The sequence below is a fragment of the Saccopteryx bilineata genome, chromosome 2 (assembly GCF_036850765.1).
Source record: "Saccopteryx bilineata isolate mSacBil1 chromosome 2, mSacBil1_pri_phased_curated, whole genome shotgun sequence".
Lineage (NCBI taxonomy): Eukaryota > Metazoa > Chordata > Mammalia > Chiroptera > Emballonuridae > Saccopteryx > Saccopteryx bilineata.
The window spans coordinates 334,127,918-334,147,391 of record NC_089491.1 but is presented as its reverse complement, the minus strand read 5'-3'; the positions used below and the strand labels follow the sequence as shown (position 1 = coordinate 334,147,391).

At 54.6% G+C, this 19,474-nt stretch overlaps 1 long non-coding RNA gene across 6 annotated transcripts; it reads right to left on the bottom strand.

Annotated features, from left to right (window-relative positions):
• Positions 1-4,694: 4,694 nt before the first annotated feature.
• On the bottom strand, positions 4,695-19,156 carry LOC136326407 (uncharacterized). Of its 6 annotated transcripts, none has more exons than XR_010729442.1 (5): positions 18,964-19,156; positions 14,969-15,180; positions 7,768-7,873; positions 6,548-7,377; positions 4,695-4,947 (listed from the first exon to the last, which is right to left on the bottom strand). It is a non-coding gene; the product is annotated as an uncharacterized lncRNA (long non-coding RNA). The 6 variants fall into 6 exon arrangements; XR_010729440.1 differs by lacking the exon at positions 4,695-4,947 and having other exon boundaries at positions 5,315-6,719; positions 7,260-7,377; XR_010729441.1 differs by lacking the exon at positions 4,695-4,947 and adding an exon at positions 10,703-10,810 and having other exon boundaries at positions 5,315-7,377; positions 15,025-15,180.
• Between the last annotated feature and the right edge of the window lie 318 nt (positions 19,157-19,474).

The following is a 19,474-nucleotide window of genomic DNA, read 5'->3' as shown; positions in this document are numbered from 1 at the left end:
GGGAGCTGTTAGGAAGGAGCAGGCTAGAGATTCAGGCAGACCACCCTCCAATGTCACTCAGACTCTCAGTCCTCGCACAAAAGCAGACGATAATAGTGCCCACCTTGAGGGCGACTGTTTGGGGATCAAATCAGCTGTTGCTGTGAGCTTTCAGCACACACATAAGCACCTGAAGGAGCTGGAGGAGACAGATGTGGCCAGAGGAAAGCCTAGCGCCTCTGCAGGGACAGGCATCCTGTGGTCTGGGGTGCCGGGATCAAGTCTGGGAGATGGCTCTGGGGTACACTAGGAAAGTGGGAGTTCAGGTCCTGAAAGCAGAGAAGTCCCTTGGAGGAGAAATATTTTAGTGAATCTCACTACTCAGGACATAGGAGGCATCATGCAGATTAGTGTGTACCCTAGGCAGGAAGTTCCCCTTGTTCAATTTCAATTTCCCAGGTCCAGGGGTGCTTTTCCAAAGAATTGTAAGACATAGATCCCACACCCTTCCTCGTGTTCAAGATGCCTGTTATCAGGAAGTTCTGCTTGATACCTCTCCTGAGTCCCTCATGCTGCAGCACACAGACAACTCTGTGTTAGGCTGGGAGACATAGGCAAAGGGTCTTTGGAAAAAAAACAGAAAACACACATCAGTATTGGAGCTCCATGGTGACAGCTACATGCACCCTTGGCTTTGGCGGGCAGGTGGGTGGGGAGGGACCTAGCTGCCACCTGGAGGAGATAGGGCCAATCTTAGAGCTCCATTCTCAGCCTCTGTCAACTTCAAAAGCAATTACCTTTATCGCTGGCACCACTCGTTGGAACCCTGGATGAGCACATTAATGCTGGAAGCAGGTGGACACAGTTAATATGTGCACGGCTTTCTGTGTTCGGTGGTAAACAAAGGTAACTTGATCTCTAAACAGCCATTTCCAGGCTGCCCACCCACATCTCCTCTGCTCAGCGGATGTTGGGCTTGTTTGTTCGAAAGACCCCAGGACCTTTCCTTGCTTCACTCTGTCGAGATTCAGGGAGGTAGGGATCACATATTCCAGGGTGAAGGGCCCCCCCCACCTGTCTGGGTGGGCAGCTCTGCCAGGAGGACCCTTCCAGCCTTCTCCCAGCCCCTCGCCTGCACCAGCCTCTCCCTGACCTACAGACATCAGCTCTCGTACTATTGCAATTGCTATGATTATCTGTGACATCTGGGGTCTCCAGGCCGGGCTGGAGGACAGAGGTGCCCAGTCACCCAGCCTGGCCTTATTCTCCGGGCCCGAGCTGCTCTTGCTTCCTGCCGGGCCTGGGCTGGCTGAACCCCTGTGGCTGCATACCCCCTGCCCCAGCGCTCCCAAAGCCCTCACCGGCCTGTGGCTCTGAGGGCAGGACACTGCTGTACCTCAACAGGCTCCCCCAATGCCCTCATGGGGCACCCCAAAGCATCAAGGCTGACCACATGGGAGTCCCTGAGCAGACAAGACTAGTACCTGGAGATCAGAATACCAGTTTCGCCCTGGCCGGTTGGCTCAGCGGTAGAGCGTCGGCCTAGCGTGCGGAGGACCCGGGTTCGATTCCCGGCCAGGGCACACAGGAGAAGCGCCCATTTGCTTCTCCACCCCTCCGCCGCACTTTCCTCTCTGTCTCTCTCTTCCCCTCCCGCAGCCAAGGCTCCATTGGAGCAAAGATGGCCCGGGCGCTGGGGATGGCTCCTTGGCCTCTGCCCCAGGCGCTAGAGTGGCTCTGGTCGCAATATGGCGACGCCCAGGATGGGCAGAGCATCGCCCCCTGGTGGGCAGAGCGTCGCCCCTGGTGGGCGTACCGGGTGGATCCCGGTCGGGCGCATGCGGGAGTCTGTCTGACTGTCTCTCCCTGTTTCCAGCTTCAGAAAAATGAAAAAAAAAAAAAGAAAAAAAAAAAAAAGAATACCAGTTTCTAGGCTTTCTTTCTTTTTTCTTTTTTTTTTTTTTTTTACAGAGACAGAGAGACTCAGAGAGAGGGATAGATAGGGACAGATAGACAGGAACGGAGAGAGATGAGAAGCATCAATCATCAGTTTCTCATTGTGGCACTTTAGTTATTAGTTTCTAGGCTTTTGAACACGTACTACACGTGTGCTAAATACTCCGGCTCCGCCCCCCTCCCAGGAGCAGCCCTGCACAGCGGGCACAGCTGTCCCCTGGGCTGCCGGTGAGGAAACTGACTCAGAGCTGGTGCAAGCTGACAGGCACTGAGTGCTCCCCCCACCTCTGGCCTTTCACCTCATGTGACCCCACACAGCCCCTTGTGGTGGGTACTCTTGTTAACCCCCATGGGTAGGCCAGGAAATGGGGTACCAGCCAGGACGTAGGTTAGTTTGAACTCAAGTCATCTGATTCGCGACCTGCCCTTGCCTGGTCACCGTAGTGCCATGATGCCTGGCCCTCAGACTCATGGTCGGTTACTGAGGGAGCCAGATGTGAACCAGATGTGTCTGGCTTGGGACCCTTGGTGATGCACCTTTGACTTCTTTCTCGGCCCTGACCTTACAGGATCACTTTTGGACGGCTTTGTCGCACAAGCCCTGGGTGCTTCCTCCTCCCAGGCCCACTGCCAGCTTCTCCCGGGACATCCACACCCAGTCCCCAGTTCACCTCCTCTCCTCCTGCTCCCTCTGCTCGGGTGCGTCCCCCACCTTTAGCCACCACCAAGAGCTCTCTTTATGTCAAGCCCCACATGGAAGGTCCTCGGCCTCCCAGACCCACCACAGCTTCATTTCCCCAGGCCTCCCATGGACAAGCAAGCCTCCCACCAACCAGGCCTCAGACCCCCCGCCCCAGGAAAGAAGCACCTCCCCGTGGCTCTGAAGAATGGGTCTGGCCTGATGCTGCGAGGAGAAAGCACTCTGGCTGGGGTCAGGAAAGGCTTCCAGGAGGAAGAAGTAATTTTTAAGCCTGAAGGCTTCCAGCAGGAATCAACTTTTAAGCCCACTGAACTGGGAGTGGGTGAGGAGGCATTAGGGCAGAAGAGTGGGCATGGGCATGGCTGTGGTAGAAAGACTATGTCTAGGGTCCTTTGGCCAGGGCAGGGAGTCAGCCAGAGCAGCCGCTCAGAACACTGGCGAGGGCACTGCTCATCCCTAACACCTGCAGGAGGGGCCTGGAGCCCTGGAAGGACAGGTGAGAAGTGGGTGGGTTGAGGGGTGCAGTACTGATGCCCTTCCTAAAGGTGGAGGTTTCAAAACACCTGACAGCTACTGGGGGCCAGGAGTCTGTTCCGCACAGCCATTTACTAACCTCCTGTGATTGTGGTCAAGTCATTCCTGTCACTCAGTCTCAGTGCCCTCCTCTGTAAAATGGGAGAATGGGGTGGGGGGCTAATTAAACCAATAGTCATTGCTCAAAAAAGTTTTTTTGGCATTTGAGGCTGAAATAGTTTCCTTAAAGATTTTTTGGCTACCCTGTCCAGATTGCTCAGTTGGTTAGAGCATTGGTCCTATACATCAAGGTTGCAGGTTCAGTCCCCAGTCAGGGCACATATAAGAATCAACCAATGAGGCCTGACCTGTGATGGCACAGCAGATAGAGCGTTCACGTGGAACACTGAGGCCACTGGCTCAAAACTCTGGGCTTGTCAGGTCAAGGCACATATAAGAAGCAACTACTATGAGTTGATGCATCCTGCTCCCACCCTCACTTTTTCTTTCTCCTGTCTCTAAAAAAGAAAAAAAAAATCAACCAATGAATATATAAATAAGTGGAGCAACAAATTGAGGTTTCTCTCTCTCTCAAATAAACAAACAAACAAATAAATAAATACTTTTTAAAAAACAACAGTAGATAAAAATGGAGCTATGCTTCTGCATATCAATGGAGGAGTGGGGGACCCAGGGGCCAATCAGCCTCCTCTCCTGCCGGCCCCCCGCCCCCAGGCAGCACGACAACCACTGCATTGACAGCTGACACTGCAACCCTGACAGTGCCCTAAACCCACTGATGGTTGGTCTCCGGGCCGCAGCTGGCGGTCTCCAGCCCCCAATGGCCCTTCCCGGTTGTTGCTGGTCTTGGGAGGGAGGCAAACACGCTGAAACCCTGGGAGAAAAGAAGGAGTCAACTCTCTGGTCGGGCATACTGCCCTAGGTCCCCAGGCATCAATATTAAACTGTCTGGATTTCCGTGCACCCCGGGCCCTGCAGCCTGGAGTGGGTGAGGGGGACAGCCCCTGGGGGACTGGAGAAAGCAGGCAGGACCCAACACACCTCACCGTGGAAGCCGTCCCTCAGCGTCCAGCTGCGAGTGCGCATGCGTGGGCACGCGGCTACAGTAATTACAGTTGTTGTTATTATTATTATTATTATTATTATTATTATTATAGAGACACAGAGAGGGATAAATAGGGACAGGAACGGAGAGAGATGAGAAGCATCAATCACTAGTTTTTCGTTGCGACGCCTTAGTTGTTCATTGATTGCTTTCTCATATGTGCCTTGACTGTGGGCCTTCAGCAGACCAAGTAACCCCCTGCTTGAGCCAGCGACCTTGGGTTCAAGCTGGTGAGCTTTGCTCAAACCAGATGAGCCCGCGCACAAGCTGGTGACGCTGGCGACCTCGGGATCTCGAACCTGGGTCCTGCGCATCCCAGTCCAATGCTCTATCCACTGCGCCACCACCCGATCAGGCACCAATAATGTTTTTTAAGTTGATTTTTAAAGAGAAAGGAAGTAAGAGAGACAGAAACATTGATTTGTTGTTCCACTTATTTATGCATTTATTGGTTGAGTCTTTTAAGATTTTATTTGATTTTAGAGAGAGGAGAGAGAGAGAAAGGCAAGAATGGGGGGAGGAGTGGGAAGCATCAACTCCTAGTTGCTTCTCCTATGTGCGTAAACCAGGCAAGCCTGGGGTTTCGAAACTGCGACCTCAGCATTCCAGGTCAACGCTTTATCCATTGTACCACGAGAGATCAGGCTCGTTGGTTGATTCCTGAGGATCAAACCTGCAACCGAGACATGTTGGGACAACGCTTTAACTGAGCTACCCAGCCAGGGCCTGCACCAGCAGTGTCTTAACTTGACACAACCTTTCACTTAAAGAGACCACATATAAGACTGTATCCTAAATATATATGCATTTGTGTAATAGCAGGAGATTAGAAACTACCTAAATGTTCCTAAGATGGGCTTGATCAGCTCAGGAACTAGCACAGGGTGAAATACTGCTCAGCTATGAACTGTCATAGAATGTAATCTCCCCATGTAGGGGAAGGTTACGCAGTGAAAAAAGTAAGACACAGAGCAGTGCATACAAAGAAGTCTCATTTTTTTAAAATTAAAACAAAATACACAGGAAAACAGGCTGGTGAAGCCTGCGGGCTGCTGCCCAGCAGCCTTCCAGGGTGTGTGATGTCTGCTTGGGGTTTTCCGTCTGCCATTCCAGGCCTTACTTTTGTGACGCATCGGGGGTGGGGGGCACCAAACATTGATTTTAAAATTAGATTAAAAAAATGAAAAATCTAAAGGATCCCCAAAAATTCTGCTAGGAGGCACGAAGGCGTGAGTAGGCCCTGCACCTCCATGGCTGCCCTCTTTCCTTTTTCCATGGCTCATCTGTCACTCTGTAATGTGACCCTCCCGCTGAGGAAGGTCTCCATGTCCTGGGCCTTCTCCCTACACCAGCCAGCATCTAGTGCGTTCCAGGGCTCAGGGCTCAGTCTGGGGAAGGGAGACTTCTTCCCAGGCGGTAAGCGAGACCACACTGAGGCTGAGAGGACCCCGCTCAGTTCTGGCACTCACTCAGAGCCCCCCTCCTGAGTGTACAGGACCCCTGAGACTCCATGAGAGGTCCTATCTGCTGAGGGCTCCCTCCCCTTTGGTTAATTACCTTGTGATAGATACTGGAGGGGCTCCTGGCGCGCAGAGGCAAGAAAAGAGACACACACGGAGGGTACACAGTACACTCTGCTCAGAGCTCTACTCAGGGTAGTGAAGTTCCACCTCACGTCCCCATGAGGTACATATGTTCTTGCCCCTGTCTTGCAGTGTTTTCTACTCAGCCAAGTTCTTTTCCCGTCTTTGTCTCATTGCAGGTGCGCAGCCACTGCAGACGCAGGTGGAACCCCCGCACTGCCCTGATTTTACAGATGCAGAAACTGAGGCACAAATAATAGACTCTCCCAAAGTCCTGCAGAGAGATGGTGGCAGAGCTCCAACCGGAATCGGAACTGTCCTGGCTGGAGGCAGAAGGAGGAACCCCAGAGCAACGTGTTGCTAATTTGGCCAGTCTGGGTGGGGACCCAGAGAAGGTACCTAGCTTCTGCAGACAGAAACTCAAGTTCATGGCATACTCAGATGATGAACTATTTTCTGTATTTGCCTACAACCCACCCGTCCCCAAGTCTTGGTAGATCCCAATTCATGCTGGAAGAGACTCTGCAAACTCTGAAAGATAACAGAGGTGCCCTAGCACCCCTCGCTGGCAAGCTGTGCCCCTCTGCAAAGGTTCGGGTTGGCCTTTGAGCTCAGAGCTCTGAACTCCCCAGTGCTTGCTTAGCTTCAATGGGTGACTTCTCAGTCTCCCCTGCACCTCAGTTTCCCCACCTGTGAAGTGTGTGGAAATACCCTGTCATCTCAGGCTCCAACGGCCCCGCAGTGATGCCCTGTTTGATTACCAGGTGGATTAAAAGTCTTGTGCACTTGATACAAGTAATTATATCCTGTACATGGATAGTTTCATTGAAAAGCAGCCTCAGGTGGCCTTTCACCAGCCTCCCTGTGAAGGAAAGAGAAAGATGATAGGACCCTGCTGGTGCCCCGCCCCTGAGGTATCGCTGTTGCTCTTCTTTCTTGCTGAGGGCTCCCAGGAAGACCCTGCAGAGCTGAGTGCCCAGGTCGGTCCCTGTTCCTGCCCGCCCCTACCAGGCTGGGAGTGGTCCTTTTTAAAGGAGATACAATAACCTTGGCAGTGGGCTGCAGAGGGCCGGGGTTCCTGCAGAAAACGTGGAGCTGCTCAGGTGCCCAACCAGCTGGCCTCGGCATCCCACCACAAAACCAGCTCACTCTGGGCACCTTTTCTGGAACCCTTGTCCCTTGATGAAAGAGAATCTCATGTAATACAAGCTCAGATCTGGCCTCTGGCCAAGACCTGGTCTGCTCATTTTCCCTGGACCGTCAGTGGAGGAAAAGTTTGAGCTGCCCTAGAGGAAGTCACCACACACCACGAAGCCACCACAGTCTGTTCCTCGTGATGCCAGCAGTAGGGGCACACCGGGTCCCTGAGGTCAGCACGGGATCAGAGCTTAGGCCCCGCTACCTTGGCTAGTGGTTCCATGTGGTTTGGTCCTCTCCTTCTGTGGGGATCTTGCCATTCTTTTCCCGTGAGCAGCTCTTTGCAGAGGGTCTTTCATTGTCTGCTCCTTCTGGAAGCAGGCCTCAAATAAACAAACAAGTATATAAATGAAATGTGTCCCAGTGGTTTTCAGGAAGTTGGACATTAATGAAGTAGCATTACCACCCCCACAACAATCACCATCTCTCCCTCCCAAGGGGTGGCAGGGAACCATAATCCTGATATTTGGGCCTCAGGTGGCTTCGGCAGCCAAAGCCACAGGCTACAAATGGCTGCTGAGTATCGCCTGAGGCCTGGCAGGTTGGGACGTCTGGGGCTGGCCTGTTTGATTTCAGAGTGGCAGGAAACTACCGTGGACCTGACACTTCAGAGCACAGTGATGTTCTCCGAGATCATGCCAATTCTCGGTTTGGAGACACAGCTCTAAAGGGGAGTTTGAAATTCATCGTTTAGTGGCCAGCATCTGTCTTACCTTCACTGGTGTAATCAGCCAGATGAGGCCAAGGCCTGTCTAGATTTTGAGCCTCCTCCCTGCCACTGGAAGCCACAGGTCCCATCCAGGGGTATCCATGCCTTTTCTCCTCACACACAACAGACAGAGAGTCAACCTGGCACTCTGACAGACTCAGTTCAAGTCCCAGCTCCACCCCATCCTAGCTGAGGGACCAAATTATTGACCCTCTTAAGCCTCAGTTTCCTCATCCATAAAGTGAGTATAAGGCTAGCCTCACACAGCATAAAGCACCCACCCAATAAATGTAATTTCCCTCCTCCTGGGTGTTTTGATTAATTACAGTCCAGAAAATGAAACTGAGTTCATTAACACATGCCATTCATTTATTCAACAAACACTTAATGAGTGCTTACTATGTGCCAGACAGGTACTATTAATGCTGAGCCCTCGGGCAATCAGAGGTGAGGTCTGAGTTTGCAGGTAGAGAACACACATGAGGACACACGGTTCATGATGGAAACAGAAGGCACAGGGAATGTGAAGTCTTTGGGAGAAATATCTTGGTCTTCTAATCTCAAGGCTGAGAATAACCTGAAGCACGGTGTCCACAGGCCTTGCAGGCAAGGTCAAAGCCATGTTAAGAAAGCAGTTCTTGCCTGACCTGTAGTAGCATGGTGGATAAAGCATTAACCTGGAATGCTGAAGTTGCCAGTTCGAAACCCTGGGCTTGCCTGGTCAAGGCACATATGGGAGTTGATGCTTCCTGTTCTTCCCCCCTTTCCTTCTCTCTCTCTCTCTTTCTCTCTTCTCTTTAAAATAAATAAATAAAATCTGAAAGAAAGAAAGAAAGAAAGAAAGAGAGAGAGAGAGAAAGAAAGAAAGAAAGAAAGGTAGGAAGGAAGGAAGGAAGGAAGGAAGAAAGAAAGAAAGAAAGAAAGAAAGAAAGAAAGAAAGAAAGAAAGAAAGAAAGAAAGAAAGAAAGAAAGAAAGAAAGAAAGAAAGAAAGAAAGAAAGAAAGAAAGAAAGAAAGAAATTCTTTAAATGTGGCTCATCTAGAAATGCAGAAGTTGGCCCTGACCGGTTGGCTCAGCGGTAGAGCGTCGGCCTAGCGTGCGGAGGACCCGGGTTTGATTCCCGGCCAGGGCACACAGGAGAAGCGCCCATTTGCTTCTCCACCCCTCCGCCGCGCTTTCCTCTCTGTCTCTCTCTTCCCCTCCCGCAGCCAAGGCTCCATTGGAGCAGAGATGGCCCGGGCGCTGGGCATGGCTCTGTGGCCTCTGCCTCAGGCGCTAGAGTGGCTCTGGTCGCAATATGGCGACGCCCAGGATGGGCAGAGCATCGCCCCCTGGGGGGCAGAGCACCGCCCCTGGTGGGCGGGCCGGGTGGATCCCGGTCGGGCGCATGCGGGAGTCTGTCTGACTGTCTCTCCCTGTTTCCAGCTTCAGAAAAATGAAAAAAAAAAAAAAAAAGAAATGCAGAAGTTGCTCATTTGATCCCTGGTCAGAGTACTCACAGGAACAGATTGATCCTATTTCTCTGTGTCTCTGTCTCTCTCTCCCACCTTCCCTCTCTCTAAAATCAATAAGTAAGATGGCTCAGCTAGAACTCGAGCTCGCTGGGAGTGGCTGAGGCCCACGCAGCTGGCCCCAGTAAGCTGCTGCAGTGGCCCCAGGAAAATTAAGCAGGGCAGGCTGGGCTTGGCATCCTGGCAAGGCTGAGGTCAGAGGAGTCTTGCAAGGACAAATGATGGATACAGAGGACCCAGGAACTAGGGTTCAAGTCTCAGGTCTGCCGCTCGCTAGCTGTGTGACTTGACAAGTCACTCAGTCACCCAGAACCTCAGTTTCCTCACTGGGCTGTCCTGAGGATCCCTGAGATGAAGTGTGGGAGGGCTCTTTGTCAACAGCAAAGTGGCATAATCGGGCTGGGGGGGGGGGGAGGGCTGGGTCTGAGCCCTCACCCGCGCAGTGCCCTCTGAGTGAACTTGGGAAACGCAGTCCCGTTCAGCCGCAGGTCTTCCTGCACCGCTGAGCTTGAGCGGAAAGTGAAGTGCTCAGGGAAGCATTTTGTAAACTGGGATCTCTCTGGCCTCGTCGAGGCTGCTTGCTTCCTTGGCCTGTCCTGGGCCTGGCTGCCCCGGGTTTCTGTGGTGGTTCCAAGGCACCTGAGCCCTTCACGGTGGCATTTCCCTCCAGGACATGCCCCCCTCACACTTACCCATCCAGGCCATGAGCACAAGAAAAGATGCTCAGCCCTGTTAGCCACCAAAGAAATGCAAATTAAAACCACAAGATGAAGGTGCACACCCTCTCTAGAATGCAAAAATTAAAAAGCCTGGCACACCAAGTGTTGGCAAGGACACAGAACAGCTGGAGCTCCCATTTCTCTCGGGAGGGAGGCAAGGGATGAAGATCTGTGATAGCACGGGGAGAGCTTCAAATCGGCACGCTGGGAGCATTCACACTTCAGAAACCAGCAAATGTTACAAATCGGAGCTCCCGCCCACTCCAGAGAGCTGGCTGTTCAATATGAACCCACATAGCCTCTGATGGAAACATATCCATGCACTGGTACATGAGTGTTTGTGTTAACTTTATTCATGATAGCCAGAAATTGGAAACAACCCAAATGTCGACGAGCTGGGAGAACGGATAGGCAAACTGTGATATTTATATGAAAGTCAAAAAAAGGCAAAACTACAAAAGAAAGCAGATTAGTAGTTATCTGGGGTTGGAGACCTGGCAATGAGGTGGGGGTGGAGAAGAAGACTGATCTGGAAGGGCTATGAGGGAAATTTTAGGGGTGATGGATATGTTCTATATTTTGATTATAGTGGTAGTTATATGGGTGCATATACTAGTCCAAGCTCATCTGATTGTACCATTACAATTGATTACTTTTTTGTATGTAAAATTACCTCAACAAAGTTGTCCAAACCAAACCAAAAACTTACTCATTCTGCAACCCATCCTTTCTCTCTGCCAGAAGATGTGTGGTCCCGATGCACTCACAGGTTGCACGCCCTGGTACCACTCTTAGAGGAAGCTTCTCCACCTGATGGCTGTCCACAGGATACGCCAATGGGGAAGCAGTTTGGGAGCAGGATATGAGCCAGCTGGAGTCAGGGATGGCAACACCGGACCATAAAGGTACCCTCCTCTCCACCTTCTGCCCTCCGCCTGAAGATGTCTGTAACCTACAGATGCTGACTGACAAAATCCTTGCCTTTTCCCCTAAAGGGGAAACCAAGAGGACTGTGGTCATTGAAGTTTAAAGGAAAGATGACAGGTGGGGTGAGGGCAGGGAGGGACCAAGACCATGTCATCCTTCTCCGTGTGTCCTTGGAGGGTTAGCATATGGCAGAAAATAACCAGCTGTTCTCTGTCGACTCCAGATGGATTCAGGGAAAACATGGCCTTCATTGGTAGCAGGAAAGATTTAGGTGGGACATAATGATGAACTTCCTGAGAGGGTTCTTGAGAAAGTGGACATGTGTGTGCACACTCATGTGGGGGCATGTGAATGAGAGTGTGAGTGTTGAAAGTCAGAGCAGGGGAAGATGGTGCTTGGTATATATAATTCCTCTCTCTGGAGCATTTAAGAATTGGAAGGACAAACCCCACTCTGAAGTGAGCCTGGGTCCCTCTGGGCTGGTGACAGAGAGATGGACTTTCTTTAGGTACCTTGGAAGGCAATTAGCTGGCTGGCCCATCAGTAAGACCCCCAAACCAGAAGTCTGTGGAGCCAGATGGGTACTTACTTCCATGGCCCGACCCCTCCCAGACGGCCTGTGCACTCTCCTCCCATTAGGGCAGAGGAGGCAATCCATCACCCGGGATGGTGATGTCACAGCTGCAGGCCACAGGAAGCCAGTTCCAAGCCCTCAGAGGTGCTAAATCATTCATGGGGCAGAGAGCCCTGGTGGCAGGAGATTTACTGCCGAGGAAACACTTTAGGGACTTGTGGAAATCAATTCTTTAAAGAGACCCCATCAGCTGGCATGTGGCCTAAGGCTGAGGCTTGGGTGTGAGACAGGGACCCAATGAAGTGGGACCTGGGGTTGGGGAGAGCAGCTTCCCAACTTCAGAAAGAGGTGGGGAGGGAGCACAGAAGCCTGGGCCCCAGGGTAGGTCCTAAGTGAAGGTAGATTCCCAGCACCCTGGGAGGGGGCTGGGGGCTCCCAGAGAGCCAACTCTGGCTCACCAGCTCCTCTTGTTACCCCTATGGGGTCTCTGTGCCCATACCTCGGGGGTCTGCAAGTCAATAAGACAGAATGAGGCCTGACCAGGCGGTGGCACAGTGGATAGAGTGTCAGACTGGAATGCAGAGGACCCAGGTTTGAGACCCCGAGGTCGCCAGTTTGAGCGCAAGCTTATCTGGTTTAAGCAAAGCTCACCAGCTTAGACCCAAGGTCTCTGGCTCGAGCAAGGGGTTACTTGGTCTGCTGAAGGCCCACAGTCAAGGCACATATGAGAAAGCAATCAATGAACAACTAAGGTGTTGCAACAAAAAACTGATAATTGATGCTTCTCATCTCTCTCCATTCCTGTCTGTCCCTCTCTATCCCTCTATCTGACTCTCTCTCTGTCTCTGAAAAAAAAAAAAAGAATTTGTAAAACAGGGGTTAAAAAATAAAAACAAACAAAAAAGACAGAATGAGCAATGCTGTTGGGATGTGCTTGCTGAGTCTGTTGGCTCTGCGATCTCAATCCATCCCACTCCATCCAGTCTCTGCTGGAAGGGGGGTTTCGGGCCAGCTTTGGTTTCTCGGAAGTGGAAGTTGAAGCATTACCCAGCATTTATCCCTTTGTCTCAAAGAGAATGTGAGTTCCTCAAAGGCCCAAACAGTCCAGAATTCCAGAACTTGATGATTCAGTTCCTGGGGTACCATGTGCTAATTTAACTAGTAGGAGCAGGTGACACCCAGAAGCAGCTTGGGAATCCTGCTGCCCCACACTACTCAGCACACAGTGGGCTTTTCATATCTAGCACAGTGGGGCTCTTCTGGTCCAGCTTATCTATCTCTGTTTCTGTGGCAACAGCACACTTTCAAAGTGTGTTTTGTAAAAAAAAAAAAAAAAAAAAAAAAAAAAAAAAAAAAGTGTGTTTTGAACAAGAAAAGTGAAAGGGTGGAAGAAGAAAGAAATGACATTTTCAAATCAGCTTTGGAAAAGGAGACACAGCTCCTGGGATTCTTCTCCGTCCTCTCAATTTACAGATGAGGAAACGGAAGCCTACAGGGAGGAGTGTCGCAAGCCAAGTCCGTGTCCAGGAGATGGGAAAATGGGAAGAGGAAAGGAAGTCACTTTGAGCTGTTTCTGCCTCCCTTGAAATGACTTTGGTCCCTACTAAAAGGGGGGATGTAAATCAGCCAGTTGTGATGGAGCAATAGAGACCCAGACGTTCTGACCCTGTTCTGCTGCTGGGCGCTTCTGCAAGATGGCCCTCGTTGTGTGGCAGAAGGAATCCACTGGAAACCTGGTTGTGACTGCACTGCTGCTCATTTATTCGCTCAAACATATTTATGGTGTGGAGCACCTTTTCAGAGTCTGGAATGAGATACAGCAGTGAACAAGACAGATGTGGCCCTTGTCTTCTTGGAGCTTAGATTTTACATCACCCTGGACTAGTGCTAAAGGCCTGGACGGTCAACCCCCCAAGGAGGCTGGGCTGAGCCCTGTTCCGTTTGCGGGGGTGCTCACAGCGGCTTCACTTCTTTGACACGGTCAAAGACTGCTCCCTATGTTAGGGACCCCTCAACCTTCAGCGCAGAGCTCCTAGTTGCTGCGCCAGCTGCATGGCCAGCGCCTTAGCCAGTCCCTCCCTCGGCTGCCATCAGTTTCAGGAGGTCCAAGCGGATTCCCACGGCACAGGAGCTAGTGCGGGCGGAGCTGCTGGTGAAGAGCAAACTCCAGGAACGATCAAAGAGCCTCAGGAATTCCGATCTTCCCAGCCCCCGCTACCCATATCCAAACCGCCCCTCCTCCACCTCCCACAGCCCCACCTCTCAACCCTGCCGGCTGGTTCTCCACCACCCCCCCCCAGCAGGAGGGGCTGTCAGCTTGCAGCCAGAGACCCCGAGAAACGCTCCTTCTAGGCATCCCAGAAGTTGCTTCACACCCACCCCTCAGGCTTGTCCCCAGGAAAATCCCTGCCGTTTCCGAGGTCCCCTCCCACCCCCGGCTAGAGACCTTGAGACCCAAGCCGGGCATTGGACGTGGGCGGTTCTGAGGCCTCAGCTCCGGGGGGGGGGGGGGGGGGGGGGGGGGGGGGGGCTCCCTCCCAGGTGGTCCTTCAGCATTTCTTTTCTATTCCCTGCATCCGCTCCAGAAATTCTCTCTGGACCCACCGACCCAGCCCAGGAGGAAAAGCCCCAGGCAGGCGTCCGGAGAACTGGGTTCTGGCTCCAGCTCTGGCCCGAATTCTGGGCCTATCTGGGCACTGATCCCTTCTGTGGAAAACGAGGGGTTGAATTAGACAAACCCCCGTAGCCTCGGAAGGGTCGGAGGGGACTCGGGGCAAACCAAACCGACCCAAGCAGCTGCGACAGGAGACTGTCGCGAAGAAGCGGAGGCTGACAGTAACCTGAGCGTGGGCAGGAGGGGCGCAGGACACCCAGGACGCGTCGGCAGAGAAGGGAGCCCCGTGGGAGCAGAGCACAGGGAGGTGCCCTCCAACACGCTACCAGCTAGGAGCCAGGGAGGAACGGACGCGACACCCCTAAGCGCAAGGCATCTCCGCATCGCAGCTGCCTGCCGGCAGGAAAAAAACTGCCCTATACCCATGAGAGAGTTGTGCGTCCTCAAGAAAGGCGGATAGCTTGACCCTTCGAGTTTGGGCGGCGACTGCAGGACTAAAAAGAACCGTTCCCTGAAGAAGCGTTTTTTTGTTTTTGTTTTTTTTTGCTGTTTCCAAAGCGCTTGCAAAACACATTTCATTATTCGATTCCCCCAGCAGTCCTCTGATTTGGGCAAGCTCCTAATTTACAGAAGAAGAAACTGAGGCTCAGAAAGGTCGGGCAGGCTCCCAACAAATACGTGCTAAGTGATTACAAATAGAGATTATTCTAATTTGAGACCATTAAGTTTCTACTCTCTGAAGCATCCTAAAACAGATAAAAGCGTTTGTCTGGTTTGGGGGCTGAAGTATTCAGCTAAATTCTGCTTTGGACACTAAGTAAAACATGGCCCGTGGCCATAACCATATCTGGGTCACCGACCTTTGGATAATCTGCTGAAGGCTGCGGGCCCCTCCCCCACCAACTGCGGACACAACCTCAGTTTAGAACCTCCGGGTTCCCAGCCGTAAGGCCCGGGGTGCCTCTGGGGCTGCAGGGCTGGGAGCCGGGCTCTTCGCGCTTGGTGTCTCCTAGGCGAACTCCATGTCAGGGTGCAGTGGATGCAGAGGGCTGGGGGTCCGCCGCGCCGGGTCCTGCCGGGTGAGGAAGATGAGGCGGTTAGGTTTCTAGCCCTGGAGGGCCCCGGCCGACCTCTGGCCCTCAGGGCTTCCTTGCAGGGGCCACGCGCCAGTTTTTTCCCTTCATTTCCAAAAGGGGGTGCGATGGAAATTCTCAGCTTATCCTACAGAGGAGGGAACCCAGGCTGGAGCCAACAAACATCACACCCTAGTGCTGGGTCCCCTACCCCCGCCAGCCTTCTCTGCTGACCCTGGTCACTGGGGTGGGCGCTCAAGCCTCAGCCGCCGCCCGGACCGAATCCAGTGGGGGTGACACCTGGTGGGGGAAGGCAGGCGACAGTACTGCAAAAAAAATGTCCCGGCGGCGCACGCACCTGCCGGGAGAGAAGCCCCCTCACCCACCACTGCCCCGCCCTGTCCTCCAAACTGCAGCTCGCTGACCGTCCCGCTGGCTCACCCTGTCTGATTCGACTCCTCCAGGCTTTAGTATCCCAGATCATATTTTCATGTTGACTAATTCCTGCAGTTTCTTTTTTAGTAATTGAAAATTAAATACAAAGCATATGGTAAATGGACACGCAGACCTCAAACAATCCAGAAAGACATCCAGCAAAAAGAAACTTTCCTGCCCTCTGGCCCTCAGTTCTCCTACACGGAAGTCATGCCTATTTACTGAGTCTTGGGTCCTCGTTGAGAGACTTTTTGTGCATACAAAACCTGACACCTAGCCAACACCAGCCCCATTTATATTTTTACACAAAACAAAAGTTCATATGTCCTTTGCATTTTCCATTTAAGATCCAAAATATTTTCCAGGATATATAACAGCCACATATATTTTCCCCACTCTTTTAAAGAGCTGGATAGATTCCTAGGACTGACCCGCAGCCGAAGCCAAATCTCCGGGTTCGCGGTCCTTAGGATACGGTACAGAGAAACCGTGCGCCGCTGGAAGGAAAACGCATAGACGCACCGTTTTTCGAAAAAAAAGTCGGGGGAATTAGTTGGGTTTCGAACACTCCTTCAAGTGTGAGCGCACATTCAGATTCTAGAACAAAGCCCAGAGGGCTGGGGCCTGGGTAGGGACTGAAAGACAGTGCTGAGGCTCCTGCAGCAGCCCCGAGCCCCAGCACGCGGCCGCGGGGGTGGGGGGCGTGGGGGGTGATGGCGAGGTCTCGGGGGACAACATCAGAGCCAGAAATACAGCGGGCGGAGTGGGTGGGGGAGGCACCGCAAAGGCATTAGGGGGCGCGGGTACAAGTCCCTGACTGTAATAACGCCGGTTCTAGAGTTGGCAAAGACGCACCGGTCGTTCAGTACACGCGTGACCACACGTGCCTTCTGTTTACCCTCCTGAGCGGTGGGAGTCATCATTCTGCCCATTTTGAAAAGGGGAAACTGAGGCTCAGAGAGGAGGTGAGTCTCTGGAGATCGCGCAGCTGCTGGTAACGGAAGCGTGGGAGCACCGGTATGAGGGGCTCAGGGCTGCCCGTGTCCTGGGGCCGAGAGGCCGAGTCGGAGCGGGAACTCGACCAGCCCGAGTGAGGCCAAGGGCAGAACTGCCGCGGCCCGGACGCCTCGCGCCCCTTAGCCCGGCCGCGTACGCTGGGCAGGAAAGGGAAGGAAGACCGAAAAGGTTGACGACCTCGTCCGCTACCCCTCAGCACAGCTTGGGGGTTAGGGAAGCAAAGCGCGGCTGGGGGGAAAAAACTACTATGGCCAGAGGGCGACCGTGTCCGGGACGGAGCAAGGAGCGCTTGGGTCTCCCAGGATGGAGCAGGCAAGGCAGGCCTTCCTAAAAGTTTAGGGGTGCTTCCTAAGTCTGACCCAAGGGTCGAGGAACGCGAAACTCTGCGTAGGGACTTGGTGGCGAAAGGGAAAGCGTCTCTCCAGTGAGAGGAGGAGGCCTCCGCCGGCAGACAGATGTGCGGTCCGCAGAGGGAGGGCCCGCGGGATGCAGGCGGGGGTAGGGTGCGCAGGACGGGCCGGCACAGTGAGGACCCGAGGTCGTCCCGAGCCACCTCCTCCCCCACTGGGCCGCGAGCCGAAAGAGATACGGGGTATCGGGTCCCTGGGGGCCACCCCCTTATCATTCGGACCCAGCTCGGATTACCGGCCGGGCCTGCTCCCTAAAATATGTATGAGGCTTTTGCGGGTGTAGTTTCGCAGCCCCTCCCGGAGTGGGGTTGGGGGCGTCGGGGTGCGCCGGGAGCCACGGGGGGGAGAAAGCCACGCTGGCTCTCGAGGCCGTCTCGACTTTCAGCAGCGCATTTAAGAAAAGGGGGAAACTGGATCTGTCCCGGCGGCGCCCCCTCCCTGCCAGCACCGACGGCCGGACCGCGCGGCCTCGTCCGTGGCTCGCTTTGCGCTGAGCGGTGTCTAGTTCTCAACAGCAGGTGAATGGGCCCGGGCGGGGCGCGCCGGGCACCGGGGGCGGGGCGCGCGCTATAAAGGGGGTGCGGCAGGTCGCGGGGGCCACTTGCAACCAGCGTGGCCTGTGCTCCGGCTTTGCGGTCCCTGGCACACCGCGCCCTACCACCCAGCATCCCACGGCCCTCGCGGACCAGGTAGAGCGCGTGTGGGGATGCAGCCAGGGAATTCAGGGCGACTCGGCGAGGCGGGGAGTGTGTGCGGACCGGGGAGGGGTTAACGTGGACTTTCTGCCCCCACTCCCACACACTCCTACGGCGTCCCCTGTCCGGGTCCTGGTGCCTCGAACACATATCTGGCTGTGCTGAGATGGACACCGAGGCCTCGAGACTTGCCCAGCCAGCTGCCTGGGGTGGGGGTCTTGCCTCTTCCTCTGGCTGCGACACCCAGGGGCGGAGCAGGCCCCGCCCAGGAGTCGGACCTACTGAAGGGTTGGTACCCACATCACCACTCGCCTCCGCTGGTCTCAGCTCGGCGGGGGCGGGGCTGGGGAGGATGATAGACTCCCTCCCGTCACCCCGCAATTACCGTTACCACTCCCTTTCTTCGCTCGAGCCCAAGACAGGGAGAGCGCTTACGGTCTTCAATCTTCATACAAGAGGCCTTTAGATTTGGTGAGGGCATCGGCTAAACACTCTCTTTTTTAGGGCCTCTCAGATACCAGACCTACGGGGGTCGGTCGGGAGAACTAGGAGCTAAAGGGGAGGAGGACGGATTAACGTTTTATTTTAATCCGGTTTGTACAGTGGTTGCCGTCTGGGGCGGCAAGGCGGGGCTGGGGCTGGGAAGGGCGCCCGAAACAGCAGGGGGCGGAGGGCGCTCTGGTGCCCAGGATGCTGGGGAAAGAGGAGGAGGCCACCCCGACGCTGACAGCCTGGGAGCCTCAGCCCTGCCCCGCCCCTCGGAATGCTCCCAGAGGTATCAGAGCGAAGGACTGCTGAAAAGGATCTAATCCGCGTCCGCGCCCTGGCCTTGGCCCGCCCCGCCCCCTCTCGGGGGAGCCGCTGCTGCAGCGGGGAGAAGGAAGGCGGATGAGAACGGGTCTGGGGGCGGCGCCCTTCCCCCTCTCCCTTCCCAGACAGGCAGCCTTTGTTCCCAGTGGCGGCCGTGGCTAAACACCTGTGAGGCCTCCGAGTTGGGCGAGCGTAGATAGGTGAGGACGTGACGGTCAGCCCCTGGTCCCTCCTGAATGAAGCCTTGCGCCTCCGGGTCCTAGTGGACCCACTCAGGCGACTCAGCGTTGCGCACCTTTCTGTGGGGGAGACTGCGGAGATCTGTCCAGTGGCCCCAGAATGCGTCCCGGCTCTAAACGCACTTCCCCTCCCCCAGCCCAGGGTCGAATTTCCAAGCACGCTGCGCTACACACACCTCGGCTAGCTCCGGGCTGAGAGGGCGGTGGGATGGCAGGGCGTCGGGGCGCACCTCGGCCGGCGGCACCCTAGCCTGAGGGCAGGAGGCAGGGGCACAGGCCGGCGGCGAGACCCCTTGGGATCAGACCCGGCAGGGTAGGGCGAGCAGGCGGGGCTTCCAGGTTCTCCGCAGTCCCAGCCGGGCGTGTCCTGCGCTGCGCACCAACCCCAGCCACATTCAAGGTGAATCATCTCGGCCCCGCCCCCCGCCCCTCCCCCGCCGCCCGGCACCTGAGCCAATGGCGCTGCGCGGGGGGCGGGCGGGGCTCGGGGGCGGTAAACCCTCCCGGAGTCATTATCCCTGCACTCCGTCGGACGTCCGCACCTCCGCGCCCGAACCCGCTGGCCTTTCTCCGGCCGCGCCGTCCGGGGCATCGCGCGCACCCTTTTCCTCGGGCTCCGGGCCCCTTGCCTCTCCTGCCCTGCCCCGCCTGCCGCGCGAGGTAGCTCCTCCTCAGGTGGCCGGGCAG